The following is a 26,434-nucleotide window of genomic DNA, read 5'->3' as shown; positions in this document are numbered from 1 at the left end:
GGGTTTAGAGAACACCAAAGTATATCATGGAGTTCACCTGACCCACAACTTTGAATAGATTGTGGTTATGAGGAGCACAAGGGCCCACTTTCTAGGTGTTATGCAAAAGATATCTTAAGTATTTTGAAACAAAACAATGTTTATTCTGTGAATCCAGTTAACATTTTATAAACACACAGTAAACATCTTATTAACTACCGACACAGATAGCCCCCCCCCCCCCCAAAGATACAGTACTCGATAGGTAACCCTTAGTAACTTTCCTAACAACATCCATAAGCCAAACACCCTTTTTTCCTATAAAACAACAGGTTTGCATCCCTTACAGAAACAGGTATTACTGTGAAGTCATCATGTGGTCTGGAGACATTCTTTAGCATGCAGAGAGAGAGACCAAAATACACCACCTTGGTTTGAATGCAGCTCCCCAACTGAAAACAGAACCAAAAAAAACTCAGAGCCACAAAGCAGCTTCCAGCTCAAAACAAAAATAAAAAGCAGTGCCAGAGCCCAGCTCCACCCACACAATGACATCACTGCAGCCATTTGAGAAGACAAACATTTCTTAAAGTGACATTCCTGTGACAATGTGTTCCCCAACATTTCTGGTACGTTATTTGTGTCCTCCCTTGTGGTGACCGAGCTTAAATATGTATTTAGTTGGTCAGCCATTTAATTGTTCCCCATTATAAATTCCCCCATTTCTGACTGTAAGGTTGTCTTCACCAATCTTTTTATCTTCACATACCTATAGGAGCTTTGACATCAATTTTTATGTGCCCAGCAATCTTACCCTCGTACTCTATTTTTCCCTTCTTAATAACATAGGAATTAGGAGCAGAAGGAGCAGCTCTTCAAGCCAGCTCCGCCACTCAATCAGATCATGGCTGATCTCTTCCTGGTCTCAAATCCACCTCCCTACCAGTTCCCCATATCCCTTGAACCCGTCTTATCAGAAATACATCTATGTCCTTGAAACCATTTAGTGACTCCGATTCCACCGCACTATGGGGCAGCAGGTTCCACAGATCACCACCCTCTGCAAGAAGTAGTTCCTCCTCATCTCAGTTCTAAATATATTGTCTCTCAGCCTGTATGTGACCTCTCGTTCTAGATTGCCTTACAAGGGAGAACATTTGATCTACATTTATTTTAGCAATTCCTTTTATTATTTTATATACCTCGATCAGATCCCCTCTCATCCTTCTAAACTCCAGCGAGTATAAACCCAAACTGTTTAACCTCTCCTCATACGTCAAACCTCTTCATCCCGGAATCAATCTGGTGAACCTCCTCTGAACAGCTTCCAATTAATCAATCCCTGTGTCCTCCTTTGCTGAATTCTAACCTCCGAATCCTCAGGTCTGCTGTTTTTCTTCTGGCACATTTGCATGCCACTTCCTTGGATCTAGTGCTAACTCTAATTCCCCTTGTAAACAATGGTTTGGCCACCTTTCCCATGTTCGTTTTGTGCCAGACAGAAATGAACAATTGTGAGACTGACAGTTAACTGCCAAGCATTGTTTGAAAATTTAAACCAGACTGCTTGACTCTGATTGGTCACGGCATTGACCTGAGGAATGAACCAGCAAATGTCTATCACTTATTTTGTTTAGCTGAAACGGGCACAAACATGTTCTTTGTGTCTGCGAAGAACAGAGCCCTCTGTATCAATATATGTAGCTTCCCCTGCAAATGTGCCACGCTACTCGTCTGACTGGCAATCTTACATTGGTTGTCAGCATAATTTTTAACACATTGAGGATTATTTAGCAAATGTTGTCCAATCGTAGAATCGCAGATTCTGTCTAATGTTGAACACAAAGTTTTGAGATTTGCAAGCACGAGCTGGTTGGGTCCAATTTGTTGCAAATAGTGCAAGGTTCATGCTATTTGATACAATCCGCTGGTCTTTGGGACATACGGCCTACATACCTGGCATCACACTGGCACTGAAATTCATATGCCACATTACTCATTTGTGTGATAGGCTTTTTGATTTAACAGCAGTAGGGGTGAATGTGTAAACTCCACACGGACAGTGACCCAGGGCTGGGATTCGAACCTGAGTCCTCAGCGCTGTAGGCAGCAGTGTTAACCACTGTGCAAAGTGCCACTCTCTCTTCCAGGCCTACATGTAAAGAAACTTGATTGACTAGTAAGAAGAAATTAAAAGTGACTAATTTGTGACCTGCAGAACTTCCAACTCTTCAAGGGAATCCTATAATAACTTACACAACTTATTATTGAAACCACCTAAACTACCCTTTCAGAGTGAAAACGTCACGAGACATGGATGGGATGCAGAGCTGGGTTGGGAGGTGACAGATGGAGTTTGACCCTGAAGGTTGTCCATTTTGGAAGTACAAATATGAATGCGGAATACAGGGTTAACGGTAAGGTTCTTGGCAGTGTGGAGGAGCGGAGAGATCTTGGGGTCGATGTTCATAGATCTTTGAAGGTTGCCACTCAGGTGGATAGTGCTGGCGTACATTGGCAGAGGGATTGAATTTAAGAGCCGTGAGGTGGTGATGTAGCTGTGCAGAGCCTTGGTAGGGCTGCATTTGGAGTGCTGTGTACAGTTCTGGTTGCCTCATTTTAGGAGGTATGTGGAGGCTTTGTGGGGGGGGGAGGGGGGTGCGGGGGAGATTTGCCGGGATGTTGCCTGGAATCGAGAGTAGGTCTTAGGAGGAAAGGTTGAGGGTGCCATGCCTTTTCTCATTGGAGCGGGGAGGGATGGAGGGCGACTTGATTGAGGTTTATGGGATGGTCAGGGGAGTGGATAGAGTGGACGGTCGGAGACTTTTTCCTCGGGTGGAACAAACCATTACAGGGGGACATAAATTTAAGGTGAAAGGTGGAAGATATAAGGGGGATGTCAGAGGTGGGTTCTTTGCCTGGAGAGTGGTGGGGGCATGGAATGCACTGCCTGTGGAGGTGGTTGACTCGGAAACATTAGGGACCTTCAAGTGGCTATTGGATAGGTACATGGATTACGGTAAAATGATGGGGTGTAGATTAATTTGTTCTTAACCTAGGACAAAAGTTCGGCACAACATCGTGGGCCGAAGGGCCTGTTCTGTGCTGTATTTTTCTATGTTCTATGTCACATTCCCCTACAATGACTGCTTTTCCTATGATGAGCCAATCACATGAACTATGAAACATTCCTTTATTTACAACTCGCACTATTCGCTTGAACTGCATCTTTCTCGTGTGTGTTCACGTGAGTGATGTAGTATTTAGATTTTCAGGGTGAATGGCTGAATCTTCTGTATTTAAACCCACAAAAACTTACTCCTCTTATTTAAATTGACCACACACTTTGAGGACCAAGTAATACATACATTGTCCTTTCCAAAACCACGTTGATCAGACAGCCAAGCAAAGGATAAAAGGGTTTCAGTCGAAAATGAAAATCGCTTATTGTCACGAGTAGGCTTCAAATGAAGTTACTGTGAAAAGCCCCTAGTCGCCACATTCTGGTGCCTATTTGGGGAGGCTGTTACAGGAATCGAACCGTGCTGCTGGCCTGCTCGGTCTGCTTTCAAAGCCAGTGATTTAGCCCTGTGCTAAACAGCCCCTAAATGAAAATCGCTTATTGTCACGAGTAAGCTTCAATGAAGTTACCGTGAAAAGCCCCTAGCCGCCACATTCCGGCGCCTGTCCGGGGAGGCTGATACAGGAATCGAACTGTGCTGCTGGCCTGCTTGGTCTGCTTTAAAAGCCAGCGATTTAGCCCAGTGAGCTAAACCAGTTCTCCCACATCCTATCCATAACACATATAAACTCATACATATATATTGAACAAATACTCCAGTTAAAGCTGAACCAGACTTTATAAAAGTTCCTCGTAACTTTTGTACGATGCCGGCAGCACGGTGACGCAGTGCTTAGCTCTGCTGTCTCACGGCGACTGAGAAACTGATTCACTTTTGAGAACGTCCAGAGGCATATCCAGATATAAGTTAATCCTTTGTGCGGTAATTGCAAATGTTGCCTGACCCTTGGCAGCTGTGTTAACATTCTTGCTAGTGTCCATTTTTAAATATAGGATAGTTCCAGAAACAAATGTACTGATTACAGTCCAGTAAAGTTCTGAATAGGACAAGCCTTCATTGGATATGACAATTAGATTGCTATTTAACTACCACTTTAGTAATCATGGCTGCAGAATTCAGCTCTGTAACACTGCATTACGTAAGGCCAGGCATCAGTAAATATCAAGCCATCAGCTTCTGAACACTTCCAGCATATCCTCCAAACCTCTGAAGGCTCTCAAGATGCACTCTTGAACAATCTCCATTGAATATGCATTCAAACTGCGCTAGCAGCATTTTTAAAGGGACTAAAAGCAAATTACTGCGGATGCTGAAATCTGAAACCAAAGAGAAAATGCTGGAAAATCTCAGCAGGTCTGTAGGGAGAGGAAAGAGCTAACGTTTAATGTCCAGATGACCCTTTGTCAAAGCTAAAAGACAGAGAAAGTGGGAAATATTTATACAGTGGAGTGAGAGAATGAAAGATGAGCACATCATCCCCCTCCACCTCCACCAGCAGCGTCTGAGACAGTCACCTTTCACTAAGGAAGTGGTCACGACAGTCAAACGATAGACTGAGGACATCATTGCCAGGAGCTGCAAATCTCACCATTCTCTCCGTTTTCGCCACAGTGGGTTCTTCAAGGCAAGTGATGGTCACATTGCCAAGATCTTGCAGTTTACCACACATCATAAGATGACAGAGGCACTGTCTGCCAGGAGAGAGAACATTGTTAGAATCTCCAACCAGAGAAAAGGAGAAGGAGGGAACACATGGGACGAGATTCGCCATCTCGCCAGCCAGCCAATGGGGTTTCCCATTGTAGGTAGCCCCACGCCATCAGGAAATCCCCGGGCTGGAGCTGGATTCTCCGATTTTGCGGCTGTGTCCAGAGGATGTATCTGGTCTTACAACCAAAACGTTGGCCCTGCTCCCGCACCGATAGGGGAGGCTAGCAACCGCACGACGTAAAGCCCAGCTTTACCTGCCGATACCGATGCAGAACGGCCGGGTCCGTGGCCGCGAATGCGCAAGGCGGTGGATGCGCACAGTGTCAGCCTGTGGCAGCCGCGCCGTACGGCATGGTGCCGGCCATGCGCAGAGTTGGCCTGCCAGATAGTGCCCCCCTTTTACCCCCTGCGCCACCCCTAGACCATTCCCCACTAGTTCCCCCAGCGCCCGCTGAAGCCCCCCCTGCCAGCGGAAAGGCTCCCCCCTCCGACTGTGGCAGCGCTGGACAGTCTGCAGCCGCCACGCCAGGTTCACGAAAGTTGAGAGGACCTGTGTTCCACGCCGTTGGAAAGTCAGCCCAGCAGGATGGAGCAGCGGGGAGGACCTCACTTGATGTCCTGAGGCCGTCCCAATTGCGTACGGCGCACAGTATGCTGTTTTTGAGGGGCAGAGCATCCGGAAATTGGCGTCGACCCCGAATGCGGCGTAAAAATGGGTTCTCCGACCAGTCGCCGAGCGTGATTTCGGTGTCGGCAATCGGAGTAACCCGCCCATGGTTTTGCCTGAATCATGGAATTCCTAATGAGCCATTCATTGCACTCATGTGGCTCTGCAGAAACCATACATTAATGTAAAGAAATAGTGCTACACAGTGACCTTTTGTACATCCTTGACCCGGCTCGCACAGTGGGGGATATAATGGGCGGGATTCTCCCAATGGGAGACTAAGTGCCGACTGCGGAGTGAAAACCGGAGTGTTTCACTCCGGCGTCGGAGGCCGCTCCTCGCTCCCTATTCTCCCACCCTGGGGGGCTAGGAGCGGAGCCGCGTCATTTACGCGCGCCGGGCCTTGGCGCCACGTAAATTACGCGGCCGGCTCCACGTAAATAACGTCACCCGCGCATGTGCAGGTTGGCCGGTGCCAACCCGCGCATGTGCGATTACCGTCCTCCCCGCGGGCGCCCCGCAAGAAATGTCGGAGTCATCTTGCGGGGCGGCGGAGGAAAGGAGTGCATCTTTCAGAGAGGCCGGCCCACCAATCGGTGGGCACCGATCGCGGGCCAGACCCCTTTTCAGTGCCCCCCCCCACGGTGCTCGATCCCCCCTCCCCCCACACAGGCCACCCCGCACGTTCCTGCGCTGTTCACGCCGGCAACGACCAGGTGTGGTCAGCACCGGCGTGAACACGTTGTATTGGGCAGACCGCTCGGCCATCCGGGCCGGAGAATCGCCCGTTACGAGTGGCGATTCTCCGAGCGGCCAGCCGTAAATCTCGGCGCGCCGGTTTGGTGGGGGGGTGGGAGAATCGCGTGAAGGTGCCGAGGTGGCGTGGCAGGACTCGCCCGGCGCCCCCACGATTCTCCCACCCGGTATCGGGGGGGGGGGGGGGGGGGAGAATTGCGCCCAATGGGCCTGTTGACTCATTTTGGGACTTTCTCGGTGTACGAACTGAACTTGGAGAAGAGCGAGTGCTTTTCAATTTCTCAGCCGGGGAAGGGTGCAGATTTGCGGGGGTTGCCATTTTGTGTGGCGACCTTCCACTTTAGGTACCTGGGGTTGCAGGTAGCTCGCGATTGGGCCCGGCCCTGTAAATTAAACTTCACGAACCCGGTAGGTAGCGTCAAGGCAGTTTTCCAGAGGTAGGGAAGCATTCCTCTGTCATTGGCCGGTTGGATTCAATCAAGAAAGACGAATATTTAAAAAATTTTAGTCCAATGCCTGCAGTGTTTTTGCCAAAGGCATTTTGTTCTGGAAGTGGAGCGCTTGTTTACGTTGTCTATTTGGGCGGGCAAAGTAGCTAGAATTCAGTAAATGGGGCTTCAGAGGGATCAGCAGTCCGGTGGTTTGGCTCTGCTGAATTTGATTTATTGCTATTGGGTGGCGAACGCAGACAAGGTGCTGCGCTGGTAAGGGGAAATTTGGGTTAAGGTGGGGTCTGATTCATGTAAGGGGTTGGGGTTGTGGGCACTAGTGATTTCGCTGCTCCCATTTTCCCCATGGAAACACCCAGGCAATCCGGTGGTGGTCGCTGCTCTGAAGATTTGGAGGCAATTTCAGCAGCATTTTAAACTAGGGGATGGGGCTGATCTGTGATACACCATCAATTACGACAAGACGAGAGTAGAGAGTAATCGAGGCTTTATTACGCAGAGATGTGGAGTCTCCCGCTGCTGCTGCCGAAATGGCTGCAGCTCGGTGAGCACACACATTTATACTCCACATACTGGGTGGAGCCAACAGGCAGGGATCTTTCCCATACCTGTCGTATAGGGGCCTTACCGTAATACCCTCGTATGCAGTATACACAATACAACAGTGGTGACTACCACATTCTACCCCTGTTAAAAAGGAGTCCAGCGGGGTAGGTGGAAACTATTTACATACAGGTTGTTTAAAATTTAAGAAAGAGGTTACACATTTAGACGGTCGGGCGCCTTGATCCGTTGCTGCGAGCGCAGTTGTAATGGTGATTCAGGCGCCGTTTCGGTCGTCGGTGACTGCGGGAGCGTGTTGACCTCATCTTCATCCACGGGTGGGACCGTGGGGAGGGCGGATCATCCTGGAGTAGGGGCTGTGGTGGGGTGCGCCAGGGGGAGGGAGGGTAGCGCCTGGGCAGAGGGTGGGGGTGTGTGGGGACCCAGCTAGTGCCAGGTCCCTGAGGGAGACTGTGTCTTGGTGGGCGTCGGGGTACACTACGTAGGCGTACTGCGGGTTTGCATGGGGTAGCTGTACCCTCTCAACCAACGGGTCCGCCTTGTGGAGCCGCACGCGCTTGCGGAGGAGAACGGGTCCTGGAGCTGCCAGCCATGTTGGGAGCGAAAACCCAGAGGTGGACTTCCTGGAGAAGGCAAAGAGACTTACATGGGAAGTTTTGTTAGTTGCAGTGCACAGGAGCGACCGAATGGAGTGAAGGGCGTCAGGGAGGACCTCCTGCCTGCGGGAGGCCGGTAGATTTCTGGACCGTAGGGCCAGCTGGGCGGCCCTCCAGACCGTCCCATTCTCCCGCTCCACCTGCCCGTTTCCCCGGGGGTTGTAGCTGGTCGTCCTGCTCGAGGCAATGCCCCTGTTGAGCAGGTACTGGCGCAGCTCATCGCTCATAAATGAGAATCCCCTGTCGCTGTGGACGTAGGCGGGGAAAACAAACAGAGCGAAGATGGTGTTGAGGGGTTTGATGACGGTGGCAGACGTCATATCGGGGCATGGGATGGCGAAGGGGGATCTTGAGTACTCGTCGACCACATTGAGAAAGTACGTGTTGCAGTCGGTGGAGGGGAGGGGCCCTTTGAAGTCCACGCTGAGGCGTTCAAAGGGGCGGGAGGCCTTCATCAGGCGCGCACAGTCCGGCCGGTAGAAGTGCGATTTACACTCTGCACAGACCTGGCAGTCTCTGGTAATAGCCTTGACTTTCTCAATGGGGTAGGGCAGATTGCGGGCCCCTATGAAGTGATAAAAGCGGGTGACCTCTGGGTGAAAGAGATCATTGTGCAGGGTGCGGAGTCGATCATAATCAAAGACCCCCCCCCCCACCCGGCTTACATAATCAAAGACCCCTCCCACCCGCTTACTCAATCTTCCAACTTCTTCCATCGGGCAGGAGATACAGAAGTCTGAGAACACGCACAAACAGACTCAAAAACAGCTTCTTCCCCGCTGTTACCAGACTCCTCAATTACCCTCTTATGGACTGACCTCATTAACACTACACCCTGTATGCTTCATCCGATGCCAGTGCTTATGTAGTTACATTGTATATCTTGTGTTGCCCGATTATGTATTTTCTTTTATTCCCTTTTCTTTCCATGTACTTAATGATTTCTGCTTGCAGAAAAATACTTTTCACTGTACGTTGGTACACGTGACAATAAACAAATCCAATCCAATCCAATCCAACTTGTGCGCTGGCACACGTACCACGGGATAGTGCATCAGGGGGCTCGTTGAGCTTACCGGGGCGATACAAAATCTCGTGATTGTAAGTGGAGAGCTTGATCCTCCACCTCAAGATTTTATCATTTTTGATCTTGCCCCGCTGTGTGTTATTGAACATGAAGGCAACCGACCGCTGGTCAGTGAGGAGAGTGAATCTCCTGCCAGCCAGGTAATGCCGCCAATGTCGCACAGCTTTAATGATAGCTTGGGCCTCCTTTTCAACAGAGTGCCGAATTTCGGCGGTATGGAGGGTGCGGGAAAAGTCTGACACGGGCCTGCCTGCCTGGTTGAGGGTGGCGGCCAGAGCGACGTCTGATGCATCGCTCTCGACTTGGAAGGGTAGCGTCTCGTCGACCGCGTGCATCGCGGCCTTGGCGATGTCGGCCTTGATACGGTTGAAGGCCTGGTGAGCCTCGGCCGTTCGTGGGATAATTTTGCAGTGAAAGAGTGGGCGGGCCTTGTCCGCATAGTTAGGGACCCACTGGGCGTAGTATGAGAAGAATCCGAGGCATCGTTTGAGGGCCTTGGGGCAGTGGGGGAGGGGGAGTTCCATGAGGGGGCGCATGCGATTGGGGTCGGGCCCAAGAATTCCTTTCTGAACCACATAGCCAAGAATGGCTAATCGGTCCGTGCTGAACACACACTTCTTCTTGTTGTACGTTAGGTTGAGGCGTTTGGCGGTGTGGATGAATTTGGAAAGGTTAGCGTCGTGGTCCTGCTCGTCGTGGCCGCAGATGATGACATTATCCAGGTACGGGAAAGTACCCGCTGTCTGTACCGGTCAACCATTCGGTCCATCTCCCGTTGGAAGACCGAGACCCCGTTGGTGACGCCGAAGGGAACCCAAAGGAAATAGTAAAGGCTACCGTCCACCTCAAATGCGGTGTACTGGCGGTCCGCCTTGCGAATGGGGAGCTGGTGGTAGACAGATTTCAGGTCCACTGTCGAGAAGACCCGGTATTGTGCAATCTGATTGATCATATCAGATATGCGGGGGAGGGGGTGCGCGTCGAGCTGCGTGTACCGATTGATGGCCTGACTGTAGTCAACGACCATCCTGTTTTTCTCTCCAGTTTTCACCACTATCACTTGGGCTCTCCAGGGGCTGTTGCTGGCCTCGATAATACCTTCCCGCAGCAGCCGCTGGATCTCAGACCTGATGAAGGTCCTGTCCTGGGCACTGTACCGTCTGCTCCTGGTGATGACGGGTTTGCAATCTGGGGTAAGGTTCGCAAACAGGGAAGGTGAATCGACCTTAAGGGTCGTGAGGCCACATACAGTAAGGGGTGGTAGGGGCCCGCCAAATTTCAGGATTTGGCTCTGGAGGTTGCACTGGAAGTCCAGGCCGAGTAGCAAGGCAGCGCAGAGGTTGGGGAGGACATAGAGCCGGAAGTCGCTGAACTCTACGTCCTGGATGGTGAGGGTGGCGGTGCAGTACCCCCGGATCACCACGGAGTGGGATCCGGAGGCCAGGGAGATTCTCTGGTTGGTGGGGTGGACTGTGAGGGAGCAGCGCCTTACCATATCGGGGTGGATCAAACTCTCAGTGCTCCTGGAGTACAGAAGGCAGGAAACCTTGTGCCCATCGACCTTCACTGTCATCGATGCGGTCGTGAACTTGTGCGGTCGTGACTGGTTGATCGTGACGCAGGCGATGAGCGGCCCGATGAGGTGTCCGTCGAGCAGGGGTCCTGAGGCGGGGAAGATGGCGGCGCCCACGGGCCGCACGTGCTCAGAGGCAGGCAAGATGGCAGCACCCACGGGCCGCACGTGTGAGGCGAGCAAGATGGCGGCGCCCACGGGCCGCACGTGTTGTGAGGGGAGCAAGATGGCAGCGCCCACAGGCCGCACGTGGTCTTAGGTGAGGAAGATGGTGGCGCCCATGGGCCGTACGAGGTCTGAGGCGAGGAAGATGGCAGCGCCCGCGGGTTGCACATGGGGGGCGCCGGGGAAACCACGGCACCCGAGCGGGCCTGGCACACAACAGCAAACTGTCCTTTCTTACCACAGGCCTTGCAGAGCGCGCTCCGTGCCGGGCAGCGTTGTCGGGGGTGTATTGACTGTCCGCAGAAGTAGCACTTGGGTCCCCCGGGGTTGTTTGGCTGCTGCGCGGCACAGGCCTATGGTTTGCTGGGGGAGGTCTCTGGTGGAGTGCACGGTAGGGTGTTCGCTGGCGGGGTCCACGATGTCCAGGAGGGGTGGGCCGCGTGGTCGGGGGCATACGCCTGTATATTGCGTGAGGCAACTGTGAGCGAGAGCGATAGTTTCTTGGTCGCCGCGAGGTCGAGGGTAGCCCCTTCTAAGAGTCCCTGGCGGATGTAGGCCGACCCTATGCCTATGACGAACGCATCTCTAAATAGCAGGTCAGAATGTTCAGCGGCCGAAACGGCCTGGCAATCGCAGTCAATCACTAGGAGTTGCAGGGCACGCCAGAAATCTTCCACATACTCACCGGGGAGTTGATGCCGCATGGAGAGGATGTGCCTGCCGTAGATTTTGATGGTCTGTCGCGTGTAGTTCTCCTTCAGTAGCGCCATGGCCTCAGCGTATGTTGGCGCGTCCCGGGTGAGGGGGAAGATGAGCTCAGCTGCGTGTAAAGGATCTGGAGCTTCTGTGCCTCTGAGGGTGGTTCAGTCGTAGATCCGATGTATGCCTCGAAGCAAGCTAGCCAATGTGCGAAGGCCGACTTGGCGTTGTCTGCTTGAGGGTGCAGCTGCAGGCGATCAGGCTTGATGCGGAGATCCATCGTTTTAAAATCTCTGTGTAATAAATTGATGCACTATTAATTACGACGAGACGAGAGTAGAGAGTAATCGAGGCTTTATTACGCAGAGATGTGGAGCCTCCCACAGCTGCTGCTGAAATGGCTGCAGCTCGGAGAACCCACACATTTATACTCCGCCTACTGGGCGGAGCCAGCAGGCAGGGATCTACCACCGTACCTGTAGTACAGGGGCCTTACCGTAATACACTCGTATGCAGTATACACAATACAACAGTGGTGACTACCACAATCTGTGCAAAGCATCTGTTTGAATCGGCTAGATTAGAGGTTAGGTTCCAGGGCTGGGAGGACAAGGGGGTGGTGGGAATGAGTGATTTTTTTTGGAAGGGATGGTTTGCGAGTTTGGAGGAGTTGACAGAGATGTTTGGGATTCCATGGTCAGATATTTTCCGGTATATGCAGGTGCGGGATTTTGTGAGAAGACCTTTCCAATGTTCCTGGTGATGCCACTCTCCTCACTGTTAAAGAGAGTGCTGTCAGTGGCAGGCATGGGGGAGAGGGGTACCTCAGGCATTTATGGGAGGATCGCAGCAAAAGTTCCAGACAGAAGGGTAGAATAAAACCGGGAAACATTGCAGGCACTTCCAGCAAGTGACCAAAATTTCGACAGTTTATTGGATGTTTTTCTTCAGAAGTGCGTAGTTTAAAGGTTATTTTGTGATTTTTTTTTTTGGTTGTATGTGAACCTGAAAACGTAGCATAAGAAAGAAGAACATGAATAGGCCCATTTGACCCTTTGAGTCTGCACCACGATCCAATACAATCATGGCTGATCTTCCACTTCACCTCTGCCATCCTGCATGGTCCCCCTACATCTTGAACGAGGGATCGTTGTTTGAGAATAAGGGGTGAACCTTTCAGGACTGAGGTGAGGAGAAATTTCTTCACCTCGAGGGTGGTGAATCTGTGGAATCCACTACCACATGAAGTAGTTGAGGCCAAAACCTTGTGTGATTTGAAGATGGAATTGGATATAGTTCTTGGGGATGAAGGGATCAAGGGATGTTGGGGGAAGGCGGGACCAGGGTCTTGGACTTGATGATCAGCCATGATCATAATGAATGGCGGAGCAGGCTCGGGGGGCCGAATGGCCTCCCCCTGAACCTATTTTCTATGTCTGTTTCTATGTGTCCGTATGACTCCCCTAGTGTCCAAAAATCTCTTGTTTTGGACATACTCAATGACTGAACTTCAGAATCCTGGGGTAGAGAATTCCAAATCTCCACAAAATTTTGAGCAAGTTGTTTGTAAATTGAGTGGACGTCTTGTGAGTGGTTGTTCATCCACCCTGCATAGTCCTGCCTTCCTGTGAACAGGCGCCGGAATGTGGCGACTAGGGGCTTTTCACAGTAACTTCATTTGAAGCCTACTTGTGACAATAAGCGATTTTCATTTCATTTCATTTCATAGTCCTGCCTGCCTGTGTTGTGCTCAGAAGATCCAATATCCCTTATGCAGGAAGTTGACAACCTTCTTCCTCAGGCCACCGACTAGAGACTGCAGCTGGGTCCTCATGGTGTCACTGGGATCTGTCATGTGAGAGTACCTTTAAGAAATGAGTGTTTAAGAAATGAACCTTTTAAGAAATGGGTGTTTATCAGTGATGTCAGTGTGGGTGGAGCTGGGCTGTCTGTCAGCTTTTTACTTTCGTTTTCAGCTGTTTGCTGCAGGGTGTGTTTTAGTTTTGTTTTCAGTGTTGGAGCTGACGCCAGACAGAGCAGGTGTACTGCTGATCTCTGTGCCATGAAAAGACTATTTCTTGATCATTTGGTGAATTCAGAATTATAAATGTTCTCAGTAGTAACTTTAACCTTATGTGCTTCTGTTAAAGGTTATGTTTTTTGTAAGTCTTCTGGATGTTAAAAGGACAGCGTAAGCATTACTTAGTGTTGTATTCTTTGGGGGTTGTATTTGAATTAATGGTTGCGAAGATGTTCACTGTATGTTTTAAAAAGGTTAATTTGAGTTCATAGAATAAACATTGTTTTGCTTTAAAATAATACGTTTCCATTTCTGCTGTACCACACCTGTAGAGTGGGCCGTGTGCTCCCCATACCACAATCTATTAAAGGTTGTGGGACAGGTGAACTCCATGATACACTTTGGGGTTCTCTAAACCCTGGCCCATAACAAATCTGACGTATCTATGTTAAAAAGGACCCCACCAGCTTTGAACACATGTCCTCTCTGTCGGCACAGTCGAGTGGATTCAAATCACAGAGGTGTGTAATATCCTGCACAGGACCTACAGGTTGGGAATGATTATCTTCCATGTGGTCTCACAGAGTACGAGCTCTCCCCCACTAGGAGCAGGAGAACTAATATATTAAAGATCGACTAACGAGGCACCTACCAGCAAGCGATCCGGTAGGGATCTACCGGGAACTATATGTATCGTATTGTAGATACATCTCTTTCGTTACTTGGTGTGGACATCCCCGTGTCCTTATTAAAGTCAGCTATTGATGGGTGAGTGACTGGGCTGGTTTTAAGTGCCGGGCAGCTCGGATTAAATGCGGCACCTCGTGGCACAGTCCATCGTTGTTTAAACACAGCAGCAACCTCAATACGTGCTGCATCGGAAGCAGTTGGCGGCTTATGTCAACTTTCACCATCTGTGCCATTTGGGATTTGTCCTTTTGTTTTTGTCAGCCTGGCAAGGAATTTAAAATCCAGCCCCTGACCTGTCCTCCACAGAGGCTTTACAGTCGAATATTCTACTGCCTGACCCAGAATTGCAAAGTATAACGTTGGACTAGAGAACAGCTTTTCACTGCTGTATGCAACTGTGGCGACAATCTGATTTAGATTGTTTTGTAATCTTATTCTAGAACCCATATCTAAATTAATCTGAATAAACGGTAGCCCATTCATGCACCATAACCCACACCTTCGCTCATTATGACTGACTCTGTGATCTACAGCATGTCCCTGTGTGTATAACACGACTGTATCAACTGTGCGAGCCCTGTGACTACCCTAACCACACATTAATGTTTCAGCCCAATTTACTGGACAGCAATTATCAGAAACCCTGATTCAATTTCTCCTAAAAGTTGCATCCAAGTAATCAGAGGGGAGTTAGTTAATAATTCAGATTTCAGGCCTCCCTTTCTTGTTATCTGGTGCATGGAGCTAGTGTGCAGTGACACACATTCCTCCATCTATCTATAGTATAATACTAACCTTCCTGCATTGCACAGTCTGACAATGCGTAGTCATTGAGCTTAGTATTCAATCTCTGTGAAGCACAGTTGGGGGACAGGGAATAATCCCAATGCATTCAATCACGCAGCTGCATTCTGCTAGAATGACAGGCTTCTCGTGCACAGAACCCCTCAGAAAGATATTCCCGAATCTAATGAGCAAAGCTGCCTTTGGGAATCATCGCGAGGATAGTACTTTAGGAGCCGATATGGCAGCACGGTAGCATGGTGGTTAGCATAAGTGCTTCACAGCTCCAGGGTCCCAGGTTCGATTCCCGGCTGGGTCACTGTCTGTGCGGAGTCTGCACGTCCTCCCCGTGTGTGCGTGGGTTTCCTCCGGGTGCTCCGGTTTCCTCCCACAGTCCAAAGATGTGCGGGTTAGGTGGATTGGCCATGCTAAATTGCCCGTAGTGTCCTAAAAAGTAAGGTTAAGGGGGGGTTGTTGGGTTAGGGGTATAGGGTGGATTCATGGGTTTGAGTAGGGTGATCATTGCTCGGCACAACATCGAGGGCCGAAGGGCCTGTTCTGTGCTGTACTGTTCTATTCTATATCTATATTCTATATATAGGATTTTGGGACTATTGAAGGGAATTCTGCTTATTACAGAGTCCGAATTTACAAAGACGGACAGGAAAAGGCCACCTGTTCATCGAGCTTTCTCACACCGTGGTGGTCATTTGTATTTCGAACCAGGGTTCTTGTAACATATTTATGTTGACCAGCTTCTAAGTCTGCTGTGCGGTCTTGGCGATGTTGTGTACACTTGAGGCTGGTGCTGGGATGTTTGCAATATTTCCTGCCCAGTAATTGCGATTACAGTAAAGGCTAAGGTCGGCCTACTTTCGCCAGCTATCATCCTGGCGGCTACTGCAGCTGCTCTTGGCTGTGTGTGTCACTGCACACTAGCTCAAGTAGTGTGACGTTTGCTGCTGTGGTACTGTCTGGGGCTGCTGTCTAGTTGCAGGGGTCTTTGATCTGAGCCAGAGGCGCGTAACAAGACACTATCGCACCACCCTCGGTGCTGCTGGTGGAACAACCTGGCCAAGTGATTAAGCTGGTTAGAAATCAGCAGGGTAGAGGCTGCTATCTCTCAGATGTTGCTGTTTAGATCTCCTCTCCAGTCCTCTGAAGACGGATTTGTGCCGTTGTCAGGGCAGCAGCCAATTACACCTTGGCTGATATCCTTCTGCATCCAGAGAGTGATCCTGAGGAAATTTTCCGATGATGGGTCCTGTGCGTGAGAATTTTCTTTGTAAATGTTGCATATCGGCAATATGTCAACCGTTTTGAAAGAAAAAGATAAAAAAAAGTTCAATTCATAAAATAAAACCTCCATGTTGTAGTTTGTATTGAATAATAACATAAATTGTAAAGATATTCTCTCAATTTTATATCTATTGTACTTCAGAAAGTTCTGCAGTAATTTTAACCATCCTTCTCGATAAAGCAATGTGAAATACAAGAATTATTTATTTATCATAATATATTGTTCTTTCATCATTTCTATGCCATCCTGTGCTCAGCTAGTTTCCAGCAATTTCCATTGAATATTGGATTTGGCTGGAAAAATAACTGTGTGCTAATTTATACAGCATTATTAACTTACAGATCAAACACAAGTTCAGGAGATGAAAAGGTACTCCATGGGTTGTGTATCTCCAGTACTTTTTTTTTTAATAAACATTTTACTGAGGTTTTTTTCGGCATTATAACAACACAGTAAACAATGTACATGAAACTATAAACATAGTGCAAAAGCCGTCTCCCTCCCTTACAGGTCCCACCTTTATTAACCCCCTACTCTAAGCTAAACTAACCCCGCACCCCCCGCCCTTCTGCTGACGATTAATTTTCCGCAAAGAAATCGACGAACGGTTGCCACCTCCGGGCGAACCCTAACAGTGACCCTCTCAAGGCAAACTTGATTTTCTCTAAACAGAGAAAGCTTGCCATGTCCGATAGCCAGATCTCCGACTTCGGGGCTTTGAGTCCCTCCAAGCTAATAGTATCCGTCTCCGGGCTACCAGGGAAGCAAAGGCCAGAACGTCTGCCTCTTTCTCCTCCTGGATTCCCAGGTCTTCCGACACCCCGAAAATCGCCACCTCCGGACTCAGCGCCACCCTTGTTTTTAACACCGTGCACATGACATCTGCAAACCCCTGCCAAAATCCCCAAAGCTTCGGACATGCCCAGAACATGTGGACATGGTTCGCTGGCCCTCCCGCACATTTTACACACCTGTCTTCCACTCCAAAGAATCTGCTCTTCCAGGCCACTGTCATGTGAGCCCGGTGAACAACCTTAAATTGTATCAGGCTGAGCCTGGCGCATGTTGCGGAAGCGTTGACTCTACTCAACGCGTCTGCCCATAGACCATCCTCTATCTCTCCTCCCTGCTCCTCCTCCCACTTGCGCTTCAGCTCCTCGGTCTGCGTCTCCTCCGACCCCATAAGTTCCTTGTAAATTTCAGAGATGCTCCCTTCTCCTACCCACCGTCTGGAAACTACCCTGTCCTGAATACCACTTAGCGGTCGGAGCGGGAAGGTTGACACCTGTTTACGTGGGAAGTCCGGCACCTGCAAATACATGAATTTGTTTCCCCTCACCAACCCAAACTTCTCCTCCAGCGCCCTCATACTCGGAAAGCTCCCCTCTATAAACATATCCCCCATCCTCTCAATCCCTGCTCTCCGCCGTATCCGGAACGCCCCATCCATACTTCCCGGGCAAACCGGTGATTATTAGAGATTGGGAACCAGACCGATGCTCCCTCTGCTCCCACATGTCTCCTCCATTGCCCCCAGACTCTCAGGGCCGCCACCACCACGGGGCTGGTGGAGTACCGTGCCAGTGGGAACGGCAGAGGATCAGTTACCAATGCCCCCAAACTGGCGCCCTTGCATGAAGCCGCCTCCATACGCTCCCATGCCGACTGCTTCCCCACCACCCACTTCCTGATCATGGCTATATTCGCCGCCCAGTAATAGTTACTAAAATTTGGCAGCGCCAGCCTGCCCTCTCCACGGCTCCGCTCAAGCAATACCTTCCTTACCCGCGGGGTCTTGCCCGCCCAAACAAAGCCACACATCACTTTGTTGACCCGTTTAAAAAAGGACCGTGGAATAAAGATGGGGACACTTTGAAACACGAACAGGAATCTCGAGAGGACCGTCATCTTCACCGTCTGCACCCTCCCAGCCAGAGTCAACGGGAGCGCGTCCCATCTCCAAAAATTGTCCTTCATTTGGTCTACTAGCCGGGCCAGATTTAATTTATGCAGCCAGTCCCATTCCCGCGCCACTTGAATGCCTAGGTACCTAACGCTTCCCCCTACTAATCTAAATGGCAGCTCCCCCAATATCACCAGTACTTTCTGATAAATTTATCCCAGGGTGATATTTCCTTCACACCAACAGCATCTCGTCCTTTAACTCTCGGTTATTTTTTAAAATCTATTGTATTTTCACATGTATTGCTCATCACAAAGGCCACACAAACGTTAGTTTGGTAATTTTTTGAAAATTTCTAAAAAAAAGTTTTTGAAAATTGTGGGCATCGCAGGTTAGGCCAGCATTTATTGCCCATCCCTAATTTCTCTTCAGAATGTCGCAGTGAGCTGCCTTCTTGAACCACTGCAGTCCCTGAGGTGTACACCTTGGCCGATGCGAGGTGGTCAGTCCTGTTTCTACCTTTTTTCTATACTTTGTAACGGTGTGATACGACTGGGTGGCTTGCTGAGCATTTCAGAGGGCATTACTGTGGGTCTGGAGTCACATGTAGGTCAGACAAGATAAGGAGGGCAGATTTCCTTTGCTAAAGGACATTAAATAAATAAATAATCTTTGTTATCACAAGTAGGCTTACACTAACACTGCAATGAAGTTACTGTGAAAAGCTCCGAGTCGCCACATTCCGGCGCCTATTCGGGTACATGGAGGGAGAATTCTCAGCTGGTACGGGAATTGAACCCGCGCTGCTGGCCTTGTTCTGCACCAGAAACTAGCTGTCTATCTCACTGAGCTAAACCAGCCCATTAGTAAACTAGATGGGTGTTTATGATGATCGACAACAATTTCATGATCACTATTATCGTGAGTATCTTTTTAATTCCAGATTTATAGACTGTGTATGGACCCTTCCTGTTGATTCCATTTTCCCCTTTCTTTATTTTTGCTGTTATCATTTTGATCCATGGATGCTTAATGGACATGTATCGTTAAGTCGAGCAGGGGAAGAAAGGAACTCAAAAGTTACAAAAGAGAACGCTGAGCTAACCTTTGAACAGCAGAACTCAGACTTTTTGGCACCCGAGAGATTGGTGGGACTTGGTTCAATTTGTTGGCTGGTGGCCAATGAATTGGCCAAAAGGCTGTGTTCTGCCCGGTAACAGGCTGTGATTGGATCCTGCCCATGTGGAATGATTTTTCAGAGAACCAAAGAAAGTCAGTTGACTCCTGGACGCTCAGAGGATAAGACCTGCTCTCTTTTCTCTCTTTCGTTCTCCAGAAATGCTGCATAGCTGTACAGAGACCTGAATTAATCTGCAGTGAAAATCATTATCGATTGAAAGAAGAAATCCCGAAATGACAGTCTACATTGAAGGAAGGTGTGCTAGAAGACCCCCATCTGCAACAAAGATTCTTATTCATTTATCATTATTTTACACCCCTCTTTTCCCCTCTGTGTTTGTCAGACTTTTATATGTGCAGAGGGTGGGGAAAGTATGGGGGGGGAGGGTTCGGAATTAGATCATTGTTAACCTGTATTTGCTGCATATTCAATCATAATTATTGTTATTTTTAAAATTGTGTTTAAATTTACAACTGCATTTATTGGCCATGCAAAGACCAAAGACTTTGGGCGCGATTTTCCCAAAAGGAAACAAAGTCCCTTGGCGAGTGTGTTTAGCCGCATGTTTCCCGGCACTAACAGTGCCAAGAAACACATGTCTATTCAGCGTGACTTGCGTTGAATAAGGGGCCTGAACGGGGAACATGTGGCCGAGGTCGCACATCGCCCCGCTTTATTCAGTGGGGAGCTCCGCTTGCCAGAAATCCCCCATTGTAGCGAGAGATCGGGATGCCATTTTTAAATGCCGCCTGATCTCCGAGGCCCACAGCCTTATAAACAGAATTATAAAAAGTCTCGTACCCAGCTGTTCTGGATTCAAAATCATGGAGCTGGTGTCCAACTATTATGACCAGAAACCATCTGTAATCATGCAATGGTACCGGTTCAGCAATGCGGTTTGGGCTTTGGCGAAGTCCGTTACGGATTTCTTGACTCGACTTTGACGGCTGGCTGAGCATTGCGAGTCTGGGTCACCCCTTTCAGAGATTTTGAGGGATAGGTTGGTGTGTGGAACTAATAACATGACCACGCAGCGGAGGCTACGCTGGATTTGGAGAGCCATTGAGCTAGTCCTGTCCTGTGAGAAAGCAGGAAAAGGGGTTCAGGAACTCCCAAGGTTCCATGGACTACAGTGTCCATTGTGTTGCTCGACTCAAGTAGTGAGTCCAGTGGCATCCCAGGGCAGCGCTCGATAGGCCAGATCATTAACAAAACCACAACCAAGAGTACCATCCCATGTCCGGGCTTAACATTCAGGGGCCACCACGGACTGGCGGGGCACCTCCCCTGAGGACGTGGGGGAGTTTCAGAAACATTGCCAAGCCTGTGGGTGTAGAACATGCGGCTACCAAGGCCGCCAGAATTTGCAGAGAACACACCCCCTGGACAGACAATGAGGTCGCCTCGAGCCAGGGCCTTGCACATGAACTGCATCAAAGCCTGAAAGTGGCACCGATTTGAGTAAAACTACAAGTAAATGATCACTCTCTAGTGATCGAGATAGACACAGGGCCTGCCGTCTCCATCATTGGTCAGCAGACCTTCTGCCGACTTTGCACAGGAATCCTGACACTGAACCTGTGCAACTAAGTAATGTACACTGGGGAAGCATTACCCATCATTGGAACCACCATGACCCCTGGTGACCCATGGGCAAGACACAGTCCGGCTACCTTTGATAGTGGTGCAAGGGCTGGGACCCAGCCTGTTGGGTCATGATTGGCAGTGAAAACTCCAATTTGATTGGCTGCAGATTTCCAGATATAAGGAGCCAAGGAATGTATTTACTGGGACCCAGAGGCCCAGCCCAGATATTTCAGGGCACGACCAGTCCCCTTCGCCTTGCTCACAAAAGTGGTTATTGAATTGCAACATTTGGAGAGTTTGGGCATCATACGCCCTGTGCAATTTGCAGAATTGGCGACACCAGTGCTCTCAGTGATGAAGTTGGACAAGTCAGTTCACCTCAGTGGGGATTATAAACTGATTGCAAACAGGGAATCCCACCTGGATCGTTACCCGATTCCACTTGTGGAGGACTGGTATGCAAAACGATATGAGCCACGCATTCCTTAAATTAGAATTGAATACCGCATCACTGACGTATGTGACCATAAATATCCACAGGGGGCTGTTCGAATACACTCGCTTTCGCTTTGGTGTCTCTTCCACCTGCACTATTATTCAAAGGGTGATGGAAGGCATGTGCCAGGGGCTACCCAAAGTGGTGGTATATTTAGATGATGTTCTCATCCTGGGGGGGCCACGCGGACAATTTAGACGAGGTCATCCGATGATTGTTCCAAGTAGGCGTCCACCTAAAAAGAGGCAAGCTAAGGCTGTGACATCCTGGGTTATCGGCTGGACAAAGACGGTTTGCACCCTGTGGAGGAGAACGTTCAGGCCATAAAAGAAGCCTGGAGTGCACCAGCTTTTGACAAAGAGTCATCGGGCTCGAAACGTTAGCTCTTTTCTCTCCCGACAGAGGCTGCCAGACTTGCTGAGATTTTCCAGCATTTTCTCTTTCGTCCCTGACTGCACAAAATGCCACGGAATTGAGATCATTTCTGGGACTTGCAAATGATTACAGGAAGTTTCTTCCAAACTTGACCACCCTGCTGGCACCTCTTCACGTCTTGTTAAAAAAACAAATATGGGCTTGGGGTGTCCCACAAGAGGCATTCGCAGGAGTGAACAGACGGGTGTCATCCTCCCAGCTGCTGGCCCACCATGATCCATCCCGGCCACTCGTTCTCACCTGTGACGCCCCTCCATGAGGCATCCGGCCAGTACTATCCCATAGATGTGACAATGGCACAGAGCGCCCTGAAATCTGTCCGATGTGGAACGCCGCCGTACGCAGATAAAAACGAAGACTTGGCTGTGATAATAATAATCGCTTATTGTCACAAGTAGGCTTCAATGAAGTTACTGTGAAAAGCCCCTAGTTGCCACATTCCGGCACCTGTTCAGGGAGGCCGGTACGAGAATTGAACCCGCGCTGCTGCCTTATTCTGCATTACAAGCCAGCTGTTTAGCCCACTGTGCTAAACCAGCCCCTATTCACCGCATTTGTCGTAAAGAAGTTCCATCGATATGTCTACATGCGGCTCTTTTTTATTATCAAAGACCATAAGCTACAACTGGGTGGGTCCCTTTAAGGAAGCCATGGGATTGCACCCCCCCCCCCCCCCCCGCCCCCCACCGCCCGTCCTCCATAGCCCCAGCCCTGGATTTAAGCACTGGACTCTATTGCTGGCCGTAGTGTATGAATGCACTTTACAGCATTGCCCAGGTATCCAAATAGCACATGCCGACGCCCTCAGCTCTCTTCCGCTTACCTGCGAGTCCCGTCTCTCCACCAATAGTGGACCACATCATGGCAACTTTAAAATTCATGGATACTCTGCCAGTAACAGCCACAGAGATACGCCCATGGATGCAGAGAGATCCCACATTCACTAAGATTCGCCACATTTTACTGCATGGCAAATTACAGGCGACACCCCTCGCCAGTCCTATGTTTTGAAACAGCAGGAGCTGGACGCCGAAGACAGCGTCCCAGAATTCCAGAGGTGCTGGTCACCAATAACAGGACCCTGTTCACGAGCGAGAAGCTCTCCACATTCATACGCACAAACGGAATAAAACTCATCCAGACCGCCCCATATCACCCGTCCTCAAATGGTTTAGCGGGCCATACGGAAATAAACCACGGGATCCCTGGACACCTGACTGGTGAAGTTCCTCCTTCACTATCGGACCAGGCCACATGCAATGACAGGGGTAGCACGGCGGGGCTTCTGATGGGCCAGCAACTCTTAACTCGGTTGAGTTGGAGTCTGACTTTCCCAAGTTTGGGCAGAAAAGTCGAGCAGCAGAAAGATGTGCAATGAAAGTATCATGACCACGGGGTGCTGGGGAGATATTTTCAACCTGGAGATGCTTTCTATGTTGAGAACTTCGGAAACGGGGCTTATGTTGAAGAAATCAAATCCGTATCAGATAAGGTCAAAATCCAAGGGAAGACTTTGCGCAAACGTATCGACCATCTTAAAGATGAGAACCCAACCCAGAGGACACCCAGCCAAGGGCATTGGTACCTCCACCTCCTCATGGACCACTCCTTAGCCAAGGCGTGCAACCTGCTGTGGCTCAAAACCTGAACCGTCAAGATGATGACGATTACGGCTCAGAGATGGACACCAAAGTGTCCGCACTTGTGGACAACGTTGTGACCAGAACCAAACCCCCAGCAATAGCCCTCTGGAGATCGGCTCGTAAAAGGTGGTCTATAAACCATTATTCGCCACCCAACTCAGATCCGCCATTGGCTGAAGCACAACCGTGTGCAAAGCGGCACAGAAGGCCTCCTCGGTTTGTGGTAGAGGGGGAGCGTCTGGACATGGGAGGGGGTGTAATAACCCTCACGAGGCCCACAGGGAATACCCCGATTGATCTCCCTGTGGGACCCGTGGAATATGAGCTTCCCCGCTAGTGGGTAGCGACCCGCCCAACTGGGGCTCATAATAACTTAGTATAAAGACCGACCCGGACAGGGACCAGCATGTTGGTTGTCCCAGTGGAATTGTACTCTGTAAATATATTCGTTGCTGGGGCTGGTTTAACACAGTGGTCTAAACAGCTAAATTATAATGCAGAACAAGGCCAGTAGCGCAGGTTCAATTCCTGTACCAGCCTCCCCGAACAGGCGCCGGAATATAGCGACTAGGGGCGTTTCACAGTAACTTCATTGAAGCCCACTTGTGACAATAAGCGATTATTATATTATTATTATGCTGTAAGCAGACCTTCTGTGACCGTAATAAAATAACGTTCACTTTACCACTCAGCTTAGAACCTGATCATTGAAGTCCTTTGTGTGAAAATTCACACTGACTTGCTTTTTGCTTTCCTTGTGGTTTTCACAAGTGTTGTTGGTCTTGGAGTGTTGCGCTTGTCCTTTTCTTCAGGAATGAGTTTTTCACCAAATTTTCCCACATCCTCAGGTGGCTGTGTAGCTTCTGCTGCACTCTCCAGTGGCACTTCAACTGGGTGAGGCATCTCCCTCATTTTTTGCTGTCCTTTTTAGGAAATTTCTACGTCCCTATTTGCATCTTGGAAGATGTTTCCCCAGACCATTCCTCTGGTACATTCTCTTCTGCTGCTTTTGACTCTGCTCCTATACTTTCTATTGGCTCTAATTTGCCCCGTTAAATTCCACAGGCTCTATCGCCTCCCATGGGATCTTTGGGAATTCCATAGCCCTCTCTGTGCGTGCAGAACTTTGCTTATTTCCCTCAGATTTCCCAATATTTTGTGGACTGTTCTGGGAATAATACCTTACATCTGGCTAAGTCATTACCTAATAAAATATCTACACCCTGGATGGTAGAACTCGGGCTCTAACTGGCTTACTCTGCAAGTATATTTTTTCTGGAGGGAGCTCTCTACATTCTCCAGTGCGTGCCTTAATTAGGATTTTGGCATCCATTCTGATTCTGGGTGGAAAATCTCCATCTCCTGCCATGAGCAGAGTTTTCCAGTAGTCAGTATCCTGAGAATCCTAAGTTCCTATTCTGGCTTTTTAAAAACGCGAGGGATCATTTTCCCTTTCAACAAAAAATCCTGGGTCAGTTGCTGTAACATTTAAACATAGACTTTGCTAGGGTTTAACTATGGAGTCCCTGTTGGTCCACTCTGGCCATGCCGACAGTCCACCTTCACAAGAGCAGACTTGCCACAATGGTTGCAAGTTGGGCAAGTCTCTTCTGTTGTGTTCTGTGTTATGACCATGATACTGATGCACATAGAACATCTAATTCTTTAACTATAAAGGTGATTTATTAACAAACACGTGGAAAGATAACTGACAAATGATAATATAGACCAGGGGTGGGCAAACTACGGCCCGCGGGCCGCATGCGGCCCGCCAAAGGTCTTTATGCAGCCCACCAAGATCAAGTCATAAAAACATTTTTTTTAAATTTTTTTTATTTTTATTTTTTAATTTAAGGTTAATGGGGGGGGGGCTGTTGGGTTACTGGTATAGGGTGGATACGTTGACTTGAGTAGGGCGATCATTGCTCGGCACAACATGTGTTTCATGTGAAGTTTCTACTTTAAAATATTAATTAATAAAAATTAATTGCTTTTTTTTTAAACTGAGTTCCTTTGTTTTTCAAATAAATGTGTTTCATGTAAAGTTTCTACTTTAAAATATTAATTAATAAAAATTAATTGCTTTTTTTTTCTTTAAAAACCTTTTATTTTGGCTATTTTAAATATTAATTATTTTACTTAATATACTATGCGGCCCTTTAAAATTGTGAATTTCTGAATGTGGCCCTTGCACGGAAAAGTTTGCCCACCCCTGATATAGACGATGGCTACTAAATAAATTTAGTGAATTCTCGAGGAGCTACTCTAAGTGTGACTGTCCTCTTGTACAACTTACTACCAACTGGTGGGTGTCTCGAGTCACTAGATAGATCTGTTATGCCACCAGTTGGTTGGGGGTTGCATCGCTAACTATATACAGAACTGTGATCAGGCATATCACCGCACACCCCTTCCTCTGGAGCTGTTAACAGTTGCATGCAAATGTAACTGTATCTTACAAACATAATCTGCATCATAGCTTTAAACATGTCATATGTACAAATGCAACTGTGCTTCACACAACATGATATGCCTGATAATGTAAAACCTGTCCCTTGTGCACAGCTTATTGGATATTCACAACCACATTGTCCCGTTGGTCTTCTGAACTTTGATCGGCTGCTTGATGTTGCTTCAACGTTCGGAAGACTGGTTTTCTGGCCTTTTTGTATCACCAACTTCTTTAGCCTTTTGACATGATGCGCCCTGGGAACAGTTTTCTTGCTGGTCTTCTCTGAGCAACTACTTTTTCAATTTTCTAACTCGATGCTTCCTACCCTGTCTTTGTGTGCTTTCTTGTCTGACGGCCACGTTGCCGATGCCTTCCTCTTCACTGTCGCGAGTGCTACCCGGTCGACCCACTGTATCCTCAACTAATTTCGTACCAAACTTCAGTTACTACTATTGGGCAGTGAATATAGCCATGATCAGGAAGTGGGTGGTGGGGGGAGGGTCAGTATGGGAGCGTATGGAGGCTGCTTCATGTAAGGGCACAAGCTTAGGGGCGTT

General features: G+C 48.9%; 1 protein-coding gene across 10 annotated transcripts in view; it reads left to right on the top strand.

Annotated features, from left to right (window-relative positions):
- The window catches only part of LOC119974723 (septin-5-like), a 239,204-nt gene that overhangs the window by 53,688 nt on the left and 159,082 nt on the right, over positions 1–26,434 (top strand). For 2 of the 10 annotated variants that reach the window (XM_038813888.1, XM_038813887.1), the window contains exon 2: positions 19,421–19,520. The exons of the other annotated variants lie outside the window; for them this stretch is intronic. The gene's annotated coding sequence lies outside the window, so the exon portion shown is untranslated. The remainder of the gene's footprint in view (positions 1–19,420; positions 19,521–26,434) is intronic. 10 annotated transcript variants of the gene reach the window in all.

The sequence above is a fragment of the Scyliorhinus canicula genome, chromosome 12 (assembly GCF_902713615.1).
Source record: "Scyliorhinus canicula chromosome 12, sScyCan1.1, whole genome shotgun sequence".
NCBI lineage: Eukaryota > Metazoa > Chordata > Chondrichthyes > Carcharhiniformes > Scyliorhinidae > Scyliorhinus > Scyliorhinus canicula.
Note: the sequence above shows the minus strand (reverse complement) of the source record. Positions and strands in the feature narration are given on the sequence as shown.